At 38.0% G+C, this 20,868-nt stretch overlaps 1 long non-coding RNA gene across 2 annotated transcripts in view; it reads left to right on the top strand.

Annotated features, from left to right (window-relative positions):
• Positions 1 to 20,430, top strand: part of LOC150101949 (uncharacterized) — a 39,814-nt gene extending 19,384 nt beyond the window's left edge. For both annotated transcript variants that reach the window (XR_016549067.1, XR_016549066.1), the window contains exon 3: positions 20,310 to 20,430. This is a non-coding gene — a long non-coding RNA (uncharacterized LOC150101949). The remainder of the gene's footprint in view (positions 1 to 20,309) is intronic.
• The last annotated feature ends 438 nt before the right edge of the window (positions 20,431 to 20,868 follow it).

The raw sequence follows: 20,868 nt of genomic DNA, 5'->3' as shown, positions 1-20,868 counted from the left end.
TTCTGAGGCTTTCCAACTTTCTGTGTGCCATTTTTTTCACCCTAGAACTGCTTTATAATATTTTTGTTGTATAAAATATTACATAATATTTACATAATATGTGGCATGATTGTGTCAATGCAGGTATGGACTTCTTTAGAGAGAATAAGCAAGAGTAATTTGAGTTTTTTTTTTTTTTAATTATGATATGCACCTTCAGCTACCATAAATAGTAAAATGCCTGAAATTGTTGTTCCCTCACTAAACACAAAGGCATGAAGGACTAGATTTTTCACTGGAGAGTGGTGATGCTTTGTTAATGGTTTCAAATGGTTTTCGTTAATGGAATCATATAACCTGTATTTTATCTATGATGCCAAGCAAGAAGGCACTCTTCACTCAGCCAGATGGAACAGAACCTACGCCCCATGATCTGTGCATAGTCTCTAAAGACTCTGAAGACCACCCTCTGCCAACAACCAGAACCATCCTCAACAGATTCTCTAACAGCCAGCATTGTCCTAAAGCCTAAGTTCAATTCTCATCATAACGGGAGGAAACTTTATATGGACTTTTTCAATTGAAGGTGAGTTAGCCGATCTCATACGAAGGTAGCAGGTTTTTTCTGCTGGAAACTTGGGTTTTTCATCCCTCATACAGACAAATTGGCCCTTCAGAACACATGCAATTTACAGACAAAAAATACTAGCTGTGGTGGTGGTTGTGGAGTAGATGGCGTTGATGTAGGTAATTGGTAGTAGAGGCTCTGTGTAGTAGTGGGGACAGAAAGAGTTGTACAGTAGGTGTCCTCCCGTGATGAGTCTTTGGACTCCTTGGAGGTGTCACGAATGATAATAATAATAATAGAGACAGGTATACATCAATCCCAATCATCAGTGGAACACCAATCGCTAGATGGAACCTTTGCAGATCCAACTGGAATATATTTGAAAAGCAAATTGAGCAAATCATTACAGCAATACCACCCACTCTTAATTGCTATCCCAGATTTGTCAAACTAATCAAACTGCAGCCAAAGCCTCCAGATTTCACCAAATATGAAAAAAACTGAAGATCCAACTATTGCTTAGGAGCTCATAGGAACACTTGACAGAAACAGAAAGGAAAGAGGGATCTCAACCATCCATGAACTTGACTTTTCCAAATCTAGCCGGAAAAACTGATCATTTCTGAGAAAATCGGGAGGAGGGGGGCAGAACCGACAACATACAAACCACCAGAGGTAACTCCTAATCAAATGGTTAATCATTTATGAAAACCTCCAAGGTAAGTCCCAGCTCTACCAGGAAAATAACTGCAATCTTCGATCAGAAAAAATCTGAAGAGATCCTTCGAGCTTCCTGAACTTGTACAGCCAGTTTCCTTGAAGAAGTGCACGGAGCCTTAAACTCACCAAGAATGGCATGGTTACAGGTGTGGATGGTATCCTCCCTGAGTTTCTAAAACATTTTAGCCAATGGGAGGTCGAACATGGCTGGCTTCCCTTTTCTCAAATATTATAACAACTAGAAAACTACCAAAACTGTAGCAGGAAGCCAAAATAATTGCTGTGCCCAAACCAGGGAAAGATCCAAATGATGTCAAAAATCTACAACCTACAACCTTGCTTTGCTCCACCTTTAAGCTTTTTGAACAAATTCTCCTTAAAAGAATTTCACCACTCATCGAAAGAACATTCCTGATTGAACAAGCTGGCTTCAGGCTGGGAAGAAGTTGCTGTGACCAGGTCCTGGCCCTGACAACACAGATTAAAGCAGGCTTCCAGAAGAAACTTAAATCCAGAGACACTTTCATTGATCTAACATCATCTTATGACGGTCTGGATCAGGGGCCTCCTCCTAAAGTTAAGCAATATCATAAGGTGCAAAACAACTTTCCAACTTTTTGAATCCATTCTCTCAACAGAAAGATCCGGATCAATATTGGTAGAAAAAAAAAGAGCAGCCCAGATTCCTCCACAATGGTCTTCCACAGGGCTCTGTATTATCCTCTTTTCTATTTAGTATCTACATGTCTGACTTACCACATGCCAGCTCAAGCAAATATGTATACGCTGATGATCTCGGTATCCTACGCCAGTCTACCTTCTTTGCCAACCTGGAAACAACTTTGAACATCCTGGAGGTGTACTTTAAACAGTGGTACCTGAAGCCAAACCCAACAAAAACTGTGTCCACAGCATTCCACCTGAACAATGCAGAGGAAAATCGACATCTCAACTGTGACAAAATGGTAGAACATTAGCCTCACCCAAAATACCTTGGAGTGAGCCTGAACAGAAGCCTAACCTATAAAAGGCACATCGCCAACCTGTCCAACAAAGTTAAAATGAGAAATAATATCATCCCACAACTTGCTGGAACAACCTGGGATTGTAGTGCTGATGTCTTAAGGTCGTCTGCACTAGCCATCGCATTCTCTGCAGCAGAATACTCTGCCCCTGTCTGGGAAAGAAATGCACACACTAACATTATAGACACCCAGCTAAACTTTACCATGCGCACAATTAGTGGGACACTGAGAAGCATCCCTCTCCCCTGGCTACCTGTCCTATTTAACAGTGCTTCACCAAATATATGGAGAAGACAAGCCTTGATTAAATATTTGATAAAGTAATGTGCAACCCACTCCTGCCCTAGACTCTCATAAATCCACGTAGTGTACGCTTAAAATCACAAAACCCCTTCTTGACCAATGACAAACTCTCTTCAGCTGCCTTACCATCAACACCTGACTTGGAGAGAACAATGGTCCAACAATTTTCCAACAAATTGTTTCCTGGTAGAAGATCCCTGTGCTCCGCAGCCTGGTTTTGCCCTTCCTAGGAAGATTTGGCCATCTATAAACAGGATCAGAACTAACCAGGGCAGATGTGGCTACCTACTACATAAATGGAGACTGTCAGACCACCCTTATTGTGACTGTTCTCCTGTGGCCCAGACGATCACTCATATTGTGAATGACTGCCCAAGGCACCAATTTCATGGTGGTGGCCTCCAGGACATCCATGCTGTGACAGATGAGGCACTGGATTGGCTTTCTGGTCTGGACATTGACCTGTAGCTGCTTTTGCCATAAGAATAAATAAATAAATGGTTTTAAGGAGAAGTGTGATAGATAATATGTTGATAGTTTAGGTCTCCCACGAAGAGTCTTAGAACTATATGGAGGTGTCCATGCAATAATACTAATAGTGACATGAAAACAAGATAATGATATTCTAGATGCCTTGAGAAATTACTTTGAGAGGTTGCTGAATGAAATAAGCAGTATAGTGGTAGAAAACATTCAAGAAATGCAATTAGGACTACACGTTAATACTTGTGGTATAGAAAAAGCCATCAGAAATTTAAAATGTAAGAAGGCAGCAGGAATCAACACTTATTCAACCAGAAATGCTCAATTATGGAAATATAAATTTTATGGTGTTGGAAGTTTTTTCACTTAGTTTTACTATAAATTAAAGATGCCAAGAAATTATATTTTTTGTTTAATCCTTCATTGAAGTGTAAGCAAACAACGTTTGCGCCTGCAGTATTTTAAGGACTGGGCAACTCGTATATAGAGGCTAATGACTTCACAATAATGGGGTGCTTAAGGGTCAAAGCTATATAACTGAGAGGAGACCTCCACTTAGCCTTTAAAGGAATGTGGAGAACCGACCAGGGCTTCTGACCTAATGTCCAATCCTCACCTTCTCGTGGTGCACCCTGTTGGGTATCTACCTGGATACTGAACGAACGAGGATGGGCTGGCAATTTGGGATTTAACCGGCCAAATTGAATTCCTATTGGTTAGACCAAAATAAAAAATGATGGCACAACATGACAAAATTTCATGCCGGCTGGGGCGTCGCCCAGTTAAACAAGGGCCCCGTTGTTTTCGCCAGGGAACAAGTGCGAACAGCAAAAAGTCAGCTACTGGAACAAATCTGAAAACAAACCCCAACCCAACATCACCAGAGTTAAAGATTGGTACTATCAACGTAAGAAGCCTGAATTGCAAAGAAATGGAGCTAGCTGAAGAATTAGATAAGTACCAGATCGACATAATAGGGGTGACTGAAACAAAAAACACCAAAACTGGTGAGATCTTTCTGAGCAACAAATACAAAATGTTATATTCAGGCAATGACAATCAAGGAAAAGAAGGAGTAGCCATAGTATTCAACACAAAATACGAGGCTAATCTTCTTGAATGGCAGTCAGTCTCAAGTAGAGTAATGTGGGTAAATATGAGAATGGGGAACTGGACAATGAGACTTATTTGTGCCTATGGTCCTACAGCCTCAAAAAATTCTTCCACTTCTACTAAGGTAGAAGTGGAGGAATTTTTTGAGGCTGTAGAAAAAGCAACTGACACAATGAAAAAGGAAAAGTTGGTCCTTGTTGGGGATCTAAATAGCAGAGTAGGAAATGATTGTCAGACATACAAAAATATTTTGGGAAATTTGGAGAGAAGAGCAAAGCTAATAATAATGGCAAATATCTGTTGGATTTCTGCTCAGAACATGGACTGGTTATTACTAACACAATGTTCCAACATAAAAATGTGCACAAATTCACATGGAGAGAAGAGGCAAGGAATAATAAAAAGTCTCATTAACTATGTTATTGTTGATAGTGATGTTTTCCCATTTGTGCAGGACACCAGAGTGTACAGAGGATTTGAAATTGGAAGTGATCACCATTTAGTCTTGAACAGGATAAAATTGAATTTCGAAAAGAATAACATCTAAGAAAGTTTTAAAGCGAATAAAAGTTGAGCAGCTGTCAGATGTGAACTGTAGACTAAAATATACTAACAACCTTAGAAAAAATGAAAGAGTTTGAGAACAGGAACCAAACCTTGGAGATTCAGTGGCAAGCCTTGAAGAAAACCCTGATTGATTCAGCCAGAGAGGCATGTGGTGAGGTTGTCTGCAAGGATAGAAAAATCAGAACTACATGGTAGACAAAGGAATTAAAGAGGCAGTGAAGGAAAAGAAGAAAGCATATCAAAAGTTCCTGGCAAATAAGTCAGCTTGTGCTCTTAGAGAATACAGAGACAAATGTAAGAAAGCTAAACACTGTGTAAAACTAGCTAAACAAAAGTCATTGAAGGACTTTGGAAAGAAGATAGAAAATAAATATCAAGAAGGATGTAAGATATTCCGGAGGTTGTTGAAGAAGCTTAAGAATGGAGGAAAGAGTGCTGCAAAAGGAGTTAGAAATGATGAAGGTGACATGAAAACGGAGGAAAAAGATATCCTTGAAGTATGGAGTAATTACTTCAAAAAATTGCTAAATGAAACAAGGAGTGATAGCACAGTGGTAAAAAACACTCACCAGTCAGGAATACATATCCATACTTGAAGTAGAACAAGCCATCAAAGGCTTGGAATGTGGAAAAGCAGCTGGAGTAGATGATATTCGACCAGAAATGCTGAAGTATGGTGGTATAAAAGTCTTACAATGGATGCACTGCATAGTTCAGAAGACCTGGACAGAGGGACGAATTCCTGATGATTGGAGTAGAGCTCTCATAGTACCCATATATAAAAAGGGAAATAAAAGTGAATGTGAGAATTACAGAGATATTTCCCTACTGAGTGTTCCTGGTAAGATGTATGCAAGTATACTTGAGAAACAGTTGAGAAGAATTGTGGAAGAGAAGCTTGGTGAAGAACAAGCTGGATTCAGGTCAAATAGAGGCTGTCAGGATCAGATCTTCACTTTACGACAAATAGTGGAGAAATCATGGGAATATAACAAAGATCTGTATTTAAGTTTTGTCGATTTGGAAAAGGCATATGACATAATACGCTGCAGTTATATGGTGTCAATGGGGCATTATATCAAGCAATACTTAGTCTTTATTTGAGTTGTAAGTCAGCAGTTAGAATTGAAGGAAGTAGAGGAAGATGGTTTAATGTTGAATCTAGTGTGAGAAAAGATTGTACATTATCTATATGGATGACATTATGAAGGAAAGTGATATCAAAATTGGAGATATTAATGTCAGCTCTTTGCTTTATGTGGATGATGTTATACTTCTGAATAAATCCGCTACAAATCTGCAAGATTCCCTGACTAAATTGAATAACTGTTGTAATACATATGGTATGAAGATCAGGCAATAAAAAGACAAAGACAATGAAAATTGGCAGAATCATTGAAAATGTCAACTGCATTGTGAACGGAGAACCTGTGGAACAAATAAAACACTTGTTCAGCTACTTAGGCACAATTTTTATTAAAGATGGTAAATTAAATATGGAAATAGACAACAGAATCAATAAAGCTGGAATTGCAGGAAGTCAATTGAATAAATTCATATGGAATAAGAGAGAAATTAGTCGGAACATTAAATTAGCTATATACAAGACATTGTTCAAACCAGTTTTAACTTATGGATCTGAGTGCTGGGTCAGAAGTAAAACACTTGAACAAAGGCTAGAGACCACAGATATGAGAGTCCTGAGAAAGATTAGAGGCATGAACAGATGGCATCACTGGCAATATCATATTAAAAACGAGGATATTAGGAAAGAACTTGACATTGTCAGCATCCAGGAATGCATTAGCAGAGGTAATCTCGGGTGGTATGGTCACTTAAACAGAACAGGAGAGGAAAGATTAGCAAAACAAGTGTTCTCTACCATGTTGGCAGGAAAAGGACTCAGAGGAAGACCAAGATATAGGTGGATTGATACGGTACAAAGTGCCTTATACGATAGAAATATAAGATTTGATAATGTTGGAGTCTTGAGAAGTAACAGAATGATTCTGAGGAAAATTGTAGATAGGAAGTTAGTAATGATGTAAATTTTTCATGTAGTACTATCATATCCTGTACACCCCTTGAGGGTACATGGCAAGAATTTGATTTGATGATGATGATGAATTCCTCCCTAAATTTTGAGTGGTTTACTCTTAACTTCAAAATATAGATTCATATTCCAGGATATCACACATAAAAATCTTCAAACATCTTTATAACCAAATGAAAAAATCTTTAATTTACAAAACGAACACAAATTTTATTATTATTACATGACACATCCAGGGAGTCCAAGGACTCATCAAGGGAGGGCACCTACTCTACATCTCTCTCTGTCTCCACCAGCTACAACAAACAACTACATCAATGTCATATACCACCAACCATTACTACCACTAGTATTTTCACAGACAATCACAAATATCCACACGGTGGGATTCGAATTTAGCTGGAGAGTGGATATGCTAACCACTCGGCCAACCAGTCCAGCTTAGTGTATTATATGTTAAGCCAGCCTGCTGGTTGGCCGAGTGGTTAGTTAATAAGCTTAATATATATATATATATATAGCGAGCTGTCACGAGTACTAGCACACTCGTGACAGCTCACGCACGTAGTCAACTTATTGGAACTCAAGCACGCATTCCTGTTTTAAAATGTACTTTTGTGTTTTTTACTAGATCTGTTAATGTAATTTATCATGTCTCTGTTATTTTTTATTTAATTCTTTGCCCCTGTGATACCTGAAGAAGTTGATTTATTCAAAGAAACTAGTCATATCTTAACATTAAACTTTTCATTCTCGGTATATAGTCATTCAAATTCAATTTTATAACATTATCTACTGAGTAAATTATGAACAATAATATATATATATATATATATATATATATTAAACTTAATGTATATTCTTCAGATCACAATTGAAATAACTTTTTCTACACTGCCACCTCCACTTGCATAAGCCAACAGTTATCATCCTTAATGGACAAAACTTCTGAAATTTTAGTTTTCTCATTCCTACAGAATGCTCATTCTTTTTTGAATTCACACAGGAATTCAAACAGCTTCCTATATAAAAAAAGTAGCATAAGTGAATTTTCGCTGAAAATAAATTCTATATGGACTAATACGTCCATATAGAATAATATGGACCTACGATGAACTTTAATCTCTTTTTAAAAAAATTTCCTCTCTGTCTTCCATTTCTAATCTTTGTTTTAATTTCTGTATCTTCAGTCTTCATATATTGAAGATACAGAAAAAAAAATCACAATTTTCCTTCTACTATTGTATTATTTCTTCATTCTAAACAGTTGAACATTTAGTGATGTTAATGTTCTCTTCTGCACATGTTTGCACAAGTAGAGTAGAGCAACTTTGTCTCCAGTCCACCATTATACACTACCATTACTGGTTATAACATCATGCTTTAAATGGCAATGAAGTACTATTTTGTAGTGCAGGAAAATTATTTAATTATAATTTCATAATGAAACAAGCAGAATTTATAACATTTTTTTGGTTCATAAGGTTTGTGCACCAAAGTAAGTTTATTTAATCACTTTCAAAACATGCATATAGCAGTCATTTTGGTTTCTCTTCTAAGTTACGATATAACAAATTTTTTTGTTTTGATATAAACCCCAACATTTCAAAAAGTGATGGATAATACAAAATGATAATTACACTGTAATATCTGATTTAAATAAATTTATTTTAAATCTAAGCAAGATCTCAGTAATCAGAAATAAAAATAACATCTCAAAAGTCTTGCTTGAACATCCATCTAAATAACTTTATAAAATGATGCCATATTATTATGAGGGTGGTCTGAAAGGTTCTCGGCCTAACAATGAAAAAACAAATTTATAATTTCAAAATTATTTTTATTTTTCAAAATAATCTCTCTTAAGGCATTTATTCTAGCAATGCTCCAATGCCATTATCCTGTCCCTGTAGTGGTTCTCAGTAAGATCTGAAAAATAATCCTCTACAGTTGCAATCACCTCTTGATTCGAAGAAAAATGCTGACCAGCGAGGAAGAGATAGAAGTCAGAGGGAGCCAAATCTGGGGAACAGGGTGGATGTTCCAACAATTCATAGTGCAGGTCTCTTAATTTTCCCATTGCCAAAACACCATTGTGGGCAGGTGCATTGTCCTGATGAAAGATGATTTTTTTCTTCTGCAAACTGGGTCTTTTCTCATGAATTTTTTCATCTAGTCTGGTCAAAAGATTGGAATAATATTCCCTAGTTATTGTTTTTCCCTTTTAAAGATAATTAATAAATAAAATGCCTTTAGCATCCCAAAACACCGATGCCATGACATTTCCTGCTGATAGAACCAACTTTGTCTTCTTTGGCGCTGAACAACTGGCTTCTGTCCACTGTTTTGACTGCTGTCTAGATTCTGGTGTGTAATGGTGAATCCAAGTCTCATCCATAGTAATAAATCAATGCACAAAATCAGTTTTATTCTTATTAAAATGCTCTGAGTACTGTTCAGCGATTTTCATTCGAGTGCATTTTTGATCTGCTGTGAGCAAGCGTGGCACCCATCTTGCGCAAAGCTTTTTCATTTGCAATTCTTCATGCAAAATATATCCCACATGTTCTTTTGAAATGCCTATAGTCTCAGCAATTTTATGCACTTTGACTGGCTGGTCATCCAATATCATATCATGCACTTGATCAATGATTTCTGGTGTTGTTACACTGTTTGGACATCCTTCACATGGATCATCCTCAAGGCTGGTACGGCCACATTTAAACTTGGCAGCCTATTTCTTAATTGTCGAAAACAAAGGAGAAGAGTGCCCATAAACTTTTATGAACTTCGAATGAAGTTCTTTTGCCATTAAACCTTCTTTTACAAAGAATTTTATAACTGCACAATACTCAATTTTATCCAATTCAAGGGATACAGACAACACTTTTGCTTCAGACAGCTGTATAAAACAAACTACTTGATAGAATGACTTGCAATTTCACATGGATGCTTATGACAGATGCAACAACTTCGAAAAAATAAATCTTGTCGATAGTGTTGCCATCTATGGTCGAGGCCGAGAACTTTTCAGACCACCCACATAACTTCATCATCATCAAATTCCTGCCATGTACCCTCAAGGGGTGTACAGGATATGACAGTACTACATGAAAAAATTACATCATTACTAACTTCCTATCTACAATTTTCCTCCAAATCAGTCTGTTACTTGTCAAGACTCCAACATTATCAGATCTTATATTTCTATCGTCTAAGGCACTTTGTACCGTATCAATCCACCTATATCTTGGTCTTCCTCTGGGTCGTTTTCCTGCCAACCTGGCAGAGAACACTTGTTTTGCTAATCTTTCCTCTCCCATTCTATTTAGGTGACCATACCATCTGAGATTAGCTCTGCTAACGCATTCCTGGATGCTGACAATGTCAAGTTCTTTCCTAATATCCTCATTTTTAATATGATATTGCCATTGATGCCATCTGTTCACGCCTCTAATCTTTCTCAGGACTCTCATATCTGCGGTCTCTAGTCTTTGGTCAAGTGTTTTACTTCTGACCCAGCTCTCAGATCCATAAGTTAAAATTGGTTTGAACACAGTTTTGTATACAGCTAATTTAGTGTTCCGACTAATTTCTTTCTTATTCCATATGAATTTATTCAACTGACTTCCCACGATACCAGCTTTGCTGATTCTGTTGTCTATTTCTATATTTAGTTTACCATCTTCAGTAAAAATTGTGCCTAAGTAGCTAAAATGTTTTACTTGTTCCACAGGTTCTCCATTCACAACACAGTTGACATTTTCAATGATTCTGCCTATTTTCATTATCTTTGTCTTTTTATTGCTCACCTTCATACCATATCTATTACAACAGCTATTCAATTTTGTCAGAGAATCTTGCAGACTTGTAGCGGATTTATTTAGAAGTATAACATCATCCGCATAAAGCAAAGAGCTGACATTAACATCTCCAATTTTGATATCAGGTTTAATACCACATTCCTTCATAATGTGATCCATATAGATAATGAATAACAGAGGGGATAATGTACATCCTTGTCTCACACCAGATTTAACATTAAACCATCTTCCTGTACTTCCTTCAATTCTAACTGCTGACTCACAACTCAAATACAGACTAAGTACTGCTTGATATAATGCCCCATTGACACCATATAACTGCAGCGTATTGAATAGCTTCTCTCTTGGCACCTTGTCATATGCCTTTTCCAAATCAACAAAACTTAAATACAGATCTTTGTTATATTCCCATGCTTTCTCGATTATTTGTCGTAAAGTGAAGATCTGATCCTGACAGCCTCTATTTGGCCTGAATCCAGCTTGTTCTTCACCAAGCTTTTCTTCCACAATTCTTCTCAACCGTTTCTCAAGTATACTTGCATAGATCTTGCCAGGAACACTCAGTAGGGAAATACCTCTGTAATTCTCACATTCAGTTTTATTTCCCTTTTTATATATGGGTACTATGAGAGCTCTACTCCAATCATCGGGAATTCGTCCCTCTGTCCAGGCTTTCTGAACTATGCAGTGCAGCCACTGTAAGACTCTTATACCACCATACTTCAGCATTTCTGGTCGAATATCATCTACTCCTGCTGCCTTTCCACATTTCAAGCCTTTGATGGCTTTTTCTACTTCAAGTATGGATATGTATTCCTGACTGCATGCCTGGTCAGTGTTTATTATCACTGTGCTGTCATCACTGCTTGTTTCATTTAGCAGTTTTTCAAAGTAATTACTCCATACTTCAAGGATATCTTTTTCTCCTGTTTTCATTTCACCTTTATCATCTCTAATTCCTTTTACAGCACTCTTTCCTCCATTCCTAAGCTTCTTCAACAACCTCCAGAATATTTTGCCACCTTCTTGATATTTATTTTCTATATTCTTGCCAAAGTCCTCCCATGACTTTTGTTTAGCTAGTTTTACACAATGTTTAGCTTTCTTACATTTGTCTCTGTATTCTGTAAGAGTAAAAGCTGACTTATTTGCCAGGAACTTTTGATATGCTTTCTTCTTTTCCTTCACTGCCTCTTTAACTTCCTGTGTCCACCAGGGAGTTCTGATTTTTTTATCTTTGCACACAACCTCACCACATGCCTCTCTGGCAGAATCAATCAATGTTTCCTTCAGAGTTTGCCACTGAATCTCCAAGGTTTGATTCCTGTTCTCAAACTCTTTCATTTTCTTTTCAATAATATTTCTGTATTTTAGTCTACAGTTTACATCTGAGAGCTGCTCAACTTTTATTCGCTTTAAAACTTTCTTACATGTTATTCTTTTCAATATGAAATTCAATTTTATCCTGCTCAAGACTAAATAGTGATCACTTCCAATTTCAAATCCTCTGTACACTCTGGTGTCCTGCACCAGGGAGGAAACATCACTATCAACAATAACATAGTCAATGAGACTTTTCTTATTCCTAGCCTCTTCTCTCCATGTGAATTTGTGCACATTTTTATGTTGGAACATGGTGTTAGTAATAACCAGTCCATGTCCTGAGCAGAAATCCAACAGATATTTGCCATTATTATTAGCTTTGCTCTTTTCTCCAAATTTTCCCAAAATATTTTTGTATGTCTCACAATCATTTCCTACTCTACTATTTAGATCCCCAACAAGGACCAACTTTTCCTTTTTCATTGTGTCAGTTGCTTTTTCTAAAGCCTCAAAAAATTCCTCCACTTCTACCTTAGTAGAGCCTTCTGTGGGACCATAGGCACAAATAAGTCTCATTGTCCAGTTCCCCATTCTCATATTTGCCCACATTACTCTACTTGAGACTGACTGCCATTCAAGAAGATTAGCCTCGTATTTTGTGTTGAATACTATGGCTACTCCTTCTTTTCCTTGATTGTTATTGCCTGAATATAACATTTTGTATTTATTGCTCAGAAAGATCTCACCAGTTTTGGTCTTTTTTGTTTCAGTCACCCCTATTATGTCGATCTGGTACTTATCTAATTCCTCAGCTAGCTCCATTTCTTTGCCATTCAGGCTTCTTACGTTGATAGTACCGATCTTTAACTCTGGTGATGTTGAGTTGGGGTTTGTTTTCAGATTTGTTCCAGTAGCTGACTTTTCGCTTGTTCGCCCTGGTTCCCTGGCAAAAACAACGGGGGCCTTGTTTAACCGGGCGACGCCCCAGCCGGCATGAAATTTTGTCATGTTGTACCATCATTTTTTATTTTGGTTTAACCAATAAGAATACAATTTGGTCGGCTAAATCCCAAATTGCCAGCCCATCCTCGTTCGTTCAGTATCAAAGTAGATACCCAACAGGGTGCACCACGAGAAGGTGAGGATTGGACATTAGGTCAGAAGCCCTGGTCGGTTCTCCGCATTCCTTTAAAGGCTATGTGGAGGTCTCCTCTCAGTTATACAGCTTTGACCCTTAAGCACCCCTACCTTAAGCACCCCACATAACTTCTTAACTGTGAATTCAATTCATTTTTTTATCTCATTTTGTGAGTTATCTGAATTTTAAAATAGATATCCTACACCAGACTTATTCATTGTAGAACCCAGATACTCGAACAGGTTTTATTATTTACAAATATTTTGGCTTGAAGCTAATAAGCCATAAATAGTGTAGAAACACTTGTTAGTTTCAGGCTGAAGTATACGTAAATAAAATAATATTAATTTTTCTTGTTTACATGTTAAAAGTTTATCCACACACGTAAAGGCATCCACTGATATTATGATTCCTTCCTCCAACTCAAGAACTGTTGCACCATCACTTTCATGTATCCAACAATTTTCTCACCCGGTATTCTGCATCCTTCTTGTCCTGTGCAAGCATCACCTGATCACCAGCAAAAAGAAGAGAATCTAAGATTTGTTCTCCCATGGATGTACCATACCATTGCCTTTTCCAATCCTTAAAGGCTGCATCTAAGTAGATCTGCCAATAGTTGTCCCAAATATCTTATATTGAGCTTAAATTTATTGCCATCTCATTGATCAACTATTTCTCTGCTTTTCACTACTTTTGTTCTTTACAGTTCTATATCTTGCTTAGTTGCTGCATCATATTTCATTGTTAAAGTAAGAGGATGAAGTTAGCATTCTTTTCTACTTTTATTTAACATTCAGACATTAATTAAGGAGTTGTGGTATTATTATTATTACTTGACACCTCCAGGTAGTCCAAAGACTCGATGAGTCTTTGGACACTTACTTTGAGGACACTTACTCGAAGCTCTCCGTCTCCACCACTCAATCCACCAACTGCAACGAACTGCAACTACCATCATCATCTACACCAGTGCCATCTACTGCCCACCACCACCACTAGTATTTTCGCAGACAATCACAAACATCCATGCCCACAGTGGGATTTAAACCTGCAGCCCTTTGGCTGGAGAGTGGATACACTAACCACTCGGTCAACCAGGCCGGTTAAATAGGAAGTAATTTATAGAGTTAGGTTACTTTTGTTGGTTTTGCAGTACGGCAGCTGTTTTGCATGAATGTATTATTGCCATAACTTCCATTATAGAAATGACTAAGAAATATATTTTGAATAACACATGCGTTATCTGATTTATCATTCAAGATATTTTTGGTAAGATCGTGCCACTTCATAAAGGAGGTGATCGAACGCAAGCATCAAACTATAGGCCTATCCATGTGTCAGGTGTTGTGGTTAAGTTGGAGAAGCTTGTGAGAACTAGAATCCAGAGTTCGGTTAATTCCATTGCCATTAAAGATAATGGCAATGGTATTATCTTTAATGGACAGCATGGATTTGCTAAAGGGAGGTCATGTTTTAGTAATCTACTTACTTATTACAATAAAGTGACTGCTTCCTTGGACAGAGGAAAAGGATACACAGTAATATACTTGGATTTCGCAAAGGCTTTTGATAGAGTACCTCATGATAGGTTGACAGTCAAACTAGAGCAGATGGGTTGGATATTAGATTGGTGCATTGGATTGGAGACTGGCTATCTGATAGGTATCAACAAGTTGGTATGGGGGAGCGATATCCAGGAAAAGGAAAGTCACCAGTGGAGTGCCTCAGGGGTCTGTTTTGGGTCCATTGCTGTTTAACTTGTATATTAATGATATAGGTGAAGATTTGGATGGAGATATTCAGTTGTTTGCAGATGATGCAAAGTTGAGACGAACCATGAAGTGCAGTGAAGATGTTGTGCCCTTACAGGAAGACTTGAATAGATTGAGTGATTGGGCACGGAAATGGGGATGTGAGTTCAATGTAGCAAAATGTAAGGTTTTAAAATTTAGAAAACAAAGATGGGATGCAGAATTTATGCTTGGTGAGAATATATTGTTGGAGATAGAGGAAATAAGAGATTTGCTGGTGATGGTGGATAAGGATCTAAAATTTAGGGGACACATCGCCAAAATTGGGAAGACAACGCAAAGGCTTCTGGGAATGATGCGGAGGACACTGACATGTAGAAGTAGGGAGATTCTTGTTCCATTGTATAAGGCTTTGATTAGGCCACACATGGACTATTGTGCCCAGATTTGGTCACCTGGTTTTCAGAAGGATGGAGAGATGTAGGAAAGGGTCCAAAGGAGACTGACTAAGGTAGTTTCTGACCTCTGGAATGTTGAGTATGAGGAAAGATTGAGAAGATGTAATTTGCAGAGTCTGGTGGACAGGAGGAAGAGGGGAGATATGATAGAGACCTACAAGTTGGTAAGGGGTTGTTATAGGATGGCCAATGTTGGAGAAGTTTTACAGAGAATAGTGGGAGATCAGGAGAGAACCAGAGGTCATCCCTGGAAACTGTATAAAGAGGGTGTGAGTAGGGGAGTGAGAGGCAGGTTTTTTCGTGCAGAGTTGTGAATGATTGGAATGCCTTGCCTGAGAATGTGGTTCATTCTCAGGTTCATGTGAAATTGCATGATTTGCAATTTCACATGGATGCTTATGACAGATGCAACAACTTCGAAAAAATAAATCTTGTCGATAGTGTTGCCATCTATGGTCGAGGCCGAGAACTTTTCAGACCACACACATAACTTCTTAACTGTGAATTCAATTCATTTTTTTTATTTCATTTTTTGAGTTATCTGAATTTTAAAATAGATATCCTACACCAGACTTGTAGGATACGTTCATGCATTTCACTTGAACAATCATCAAGCTGATAAACAGCTGAAGGTCTCATTCAAAGGACAAACTTTGAAGCACAACCCTAACCCAAAATATCTCACCTTAGATTGCTCTTTAACCTTCAGAAAACACCTGGAAAATGTCTGCGAAAAGCTAAAAACTAGGAATAATATCATCAGGAAGCTTGTGCGTTTGGGTTGGGGGGGGGTGGCAGGAGCCAACACTTTAGAATCTGCTGCCCATGCCCTGGTGTACTCTTGTGCATAATACTGTGCTCCAGTGTGGTATTCAAGTCACTATGTCAGCAAGGTCGATGTGCAACTTAAAGATACCAGAGAATTATCACAGGTTGCATAAAGTCTACACTTGTTGAATGGCTACCAACAAGTGACACTCTAACATCATGCCACCAGACATAAGGAGGAAAGCTGCCACTAACAGAGAGTGGATAAAATGTATGGGAAATAACACCTTACCCATCCATGAGGACCTCCAAAATCTATCACCTATTTGCTTAAAGTCCTGCAACCCGATCTGGAAAACTCAGCAACCAGATACATATTCTCCTGAAACTAAATGGAAGAATCACTGGCTTACTTCAACAATAAAAAATGGACACCTCATTACAGATCCCACAACAGAGGCCCCTGGCTTTGACCTGCCTAGATAACAATGGTGCACACTCAACCACCTGAGGACAGGCCCTGCCAGATGTGCTACCATGATGTATAAGTGTGGCTTGCGTCAATTTTAAGGGCAATTGATGGACCTGTTCCAGGCTATCATGGACACAGTCCAATGGATTAGAGACAATCTGAACTTAAATTTGTGATTTTTAGTATCTAGTTTTAGTATATATATATATATATATATATATATTTCAAAATAAATAATATACTGACTAAAAAACCCGAGAAATATAGCAAAAAGCTTTAATGAACCACGACTAGTTTCATCGGTACCCCGACTTCTTCAGGTGTGAAAGAAATAACACAAAAAACTAAAAAACTAACAAGGTAAAAAACATGGACATCTCAGTTCCACAGGAAAGAATTGCAACAGTCATATTTGAACTAGTGATCACGTGGCAGTATTTGCGAGTTGAAAGAGAGTGACAATTCATTTTAGAGCGCCATTACTGGATCACTGCGCTATGGGAATCAGGTAAACTGTAGCTAAGATTACTGTTCATTTGTGAAGGGTCCAGAACTATTTCTTTTGATTCAACAATGCGTCTCTCAAGCTCATCACCACATATAAATTATATATATATATATATATATAATTGGTTGATTATATATATATATATATATAAAAATTAAGCATTGAGTTTTGAAAGAATAAATTCAATCATAGACTTCAGTCAATCTCTCGGGGGGACCCTGTAACCCCTAGAGAGTGCGTCCCCTGGGTGGCGGATGGGGGAGCCCACCGTGTGTGTTTGCTTGTGCGTGCATGCGTATATATATATATGGTGGGGTGGGCCGAATATACTGAATAAGGACTCATGGACCAACAGGGCCATAAGGGGCAATCATCTTGATTGTAAGGAAAGCGGCACTCCCATGGACCCCTAGCTGGATCTATCCTCTCCTTCTTCTACTTTGAGGAAGATCCACTTACTTTAATCTTTCCTATAAGACCTTATCAGCCAACTCTTCTTATTTTATAACCTATTAGAGTACTATTAGAGTACTCGAGGGCCATGGGATCTTTTCATTTCTGGTCTTACAACTATGCCCTCTCTATAAACCTTACTATAATTCTTCTATAATCTACTCTTTCCCCTTCAATATATCCTATTCCTCCTATGGGTTTAAATTCAGAAGAAGACTAGTTCACAAGCCTAAAGGTAGCAGCCCTACCACTGAACTATTTCATCGTCAGGCTAGTCCCCTGACATGGAGAACATAATCCTACTTGTAAGCTGACAGAAAAAGATAATCAGATTGAATCTATGGGAAATAACCCTGGAATGGAAAAGGCAAAACAAAAATAGAAACGACAAAATATAATACACATATTATGTCTAGATATAACCAATATCTAGACAAAATAAAACAAAATGAAGAAATAGAAATAGAATGGCTTAATATAAAAACGATACTAAATGCAGCAGCAAATGAAAGCTTAGGAAAGACCAAAAAATTCAATAAAAGAAAAAAAACTGAAGATCTGGGATGATACAATCAATGAAATAATCAAAAAGAAAAAAAGAAGCATATCACAAATGGTTAAGCAGTAAAAGATGAAATAAAATATAAAAGAATAGGAGCCATAGCTAAAAGAGAAGTCAGAAAAAGACTTAGAGAATCATGGAATAAATTTGTTCCTAATTTAGAACATGATTTATATAAAATAAGACCCAATGTGTATAAGATTTTGAAACACTTAAATGCAGATACCAAAGAAAACATAAAATTAAACACTGAATTGAAATTAGAAGAATTTCTAAATTACTACACAGAACTGTGGACAGACAAATATTTTAAAAAAGACAACTGGCAAACAATTAACGAAAATGAAAAGGAAATAACTAAAGAAGAATTAGAAATCATCCTGAAAGAAACAAGAAATGGAAAATCACCTGGAGAAGATAAGCTAGGTTCAGAATATTTAAATACGTAGGAACAAGATTAAAAGAAAGACTTATTATTTTTAAATAAAATTTACTCAACTAGTATCCCCCCCCCCCCAATAGAATGGAAAAAAGCAATTGTGATTCCATCTTTAAAAAAGCTAATAGAGATGACCCTAAAAACTATAGAGGTATCAGTATACTAAATTCCTGTTACAAAATATATAGCAGAATCTTAAATAACAAACTAATGAAATATTCCGAAAACTTTATTTTAGAAGTACAGAATGGATTTAGAAAAGGATGATCATGTATAGACTTGGTCTTTTGCCTAAAATTAATATTAGAGAAAAGAAGATAATACAATTTAGAAACACATATTGCATTTATTGACTTTGAAAAAGCATTTGACAAAGTTAAAAGAAACATATTATTTAACATATTAAAAGAAAGACAAATACCAAATAATATCCTAAAAGCTATCACAAGTATATATGAAAATAATCAAATACAAATAAGATTAAATCACGAGCTATCGTATACGAGAGAGATAAACCAAGGGGTCCGACAGGGATGTCCCCTCTCAGCAACTCTTTTTAATGTCTACTTAAATGAAATAATAATAAAATGGAATAAAAATTTACATCAAGGAATTAAACTTTCTCCTACAGTTAACTTAAACACTCTCCTCTTTGCCGACGACCAGATAATAATTACAAATTCTGAAGATAACTTACAGAAAGCTATTTTAGATCTAAATGAGATATCCAAAAGATTATGGTATGATAATATCAACAGAAAAATCAAAAACTATGGCCTTTGAAGGACAAGATCTAGCAAGAACTAAAATAGTAATAGATAACAAGATCTTAGAACAGGTGACTTCATTTAACTATCTAGGATGTATGAACACATATGAAAAAAAAAAGATATAAATGTAAAAATTGCAAAATATTTAAAAATAACAGGTGTAATTAACTCTATATTTAAACCGAACTTAGTTTAAAAACAAACCAGGCTAAAAGTATACAATACATTAGCCCTACCAGTCTTAATGTATGGAAGCGAAATCTGGACGATAAAACAAAAAGACAAACAAAGATTAACAACAGCAGAAATGAAGTTTATGAGAAAAACTGCAAAGTACACCCTATTTGATCACAAAAGAAACGAAGATATTATGAAAGAATTAAACCAAGAACCAGTAATAGAAAAAATTAAAAAATATAAACATAAATAAATGGAACACGTTCAAAGAATGAAAACAGAAAGATTACCAAAACAAGCCATTAGGAAAAAGAAAACCAGGACGTCCTCTTAAACGATTCAACGATGACTTCTTAGGCCGGAACAGGCCATGCCAGGCCTAAATCAAGGATTTAGGCCTGGCATGGCCTGTTTGATGACTTCAGTCAATGCCTTCATCTTCACATCCAAATTTTTCAACTGGTTCTCCACGTTTTTCTTGTCACTTATTTTTGCCATTTCAAGAAAGATTTTTCTTTTGGTAAAGAAGTTGGAATTGGTTTTCTCATCTACAAGTCTGTGCTAACTAAATTATTAAAATCATATCTGAATTTGTATGTATTTAGACAAGTATGTGGTATGTGATTCACAAAATCACATACCACGTACTTGTCTAAATACATACAAAAATAAATCACATACTACATCGCAAACTGAAAGCTTCAAGGTATCTCATCCTTGGTTTAGATGGTATAAGTAGATTTTCATATGCAGTGAGTATGATTATGAGTAAAAAGTAGCATGATTTTTTCATGACATTATGTAATAATGCTTTTGGTACTTTATATGTTATTAATTGTTATTTTTATATAGGAGTGTTACATCTGTACTATGCCTGTTTCCTCACTCATTTCTTACACTCCCAGGGATTATTAAAACATTCTGAACCTTTCACCTGCCTTCCGATGTTAGGCACAGTTAGAAATCAGAGTTTTGGGGGGGGGGGGGGTGGGGGGGGGGGGGGGTGGGGGGGGGGGGGGGTGGGGGGGGGGGGGGGTGGGGGGGGGGGGGGGTGGGGGGGGGGGGGGGTGGGGGGGGGGGGGGGTGGGGGGGGGGGGGGGTGGGGGGGGGGGGGGGTGGGGGGGGGGGGGGGTGGGGGGGGGGGGGGGTGGGGGGGGGGGGGGGTGGGGGGGGGGGGGGGTGGGGGGGGGGGGGGGTGGGGGGGGGGGGGGGTGGGGGGGGGGGGGGGTGGGGGGGGGGGGGGGTGGGGGGGGGGGGGGGTGGGGGGGGGGGGGGGTGGGGGGGGGGGGGGGTGGGGGGGGGGGGGGGTGGGGGGGGGGGGGGGTGGGGGGGGGGGGGGGTGGGGGGGGGGGGGGGTGGGGGGGGGGGGGGGTGGGGGGGGGGGGGGGTGGGGGGGGGGGGGGGTGGGGGG

This window comes from Typopeltis vanoorti, chromosome 11, assembly GCF_054136105.1.
Source record: "Typopeltis vanoorti isolate ZY-2024b chromosome 11, IOZ_Tvanoo_1.0, whole genome shotgun sequence".
Classification (NCBI taxonomy): Eukaryota; Metazoa; Arthropoda; class Arachnida; order Uropygi; family Thelyphonidae; genus Typopeltis; species Typopeltis vanoorti.
Note: the sequence above shows the minus strand (reverse complement) of the source record. Positions and strands in the feature narration are given on the sequence as shown.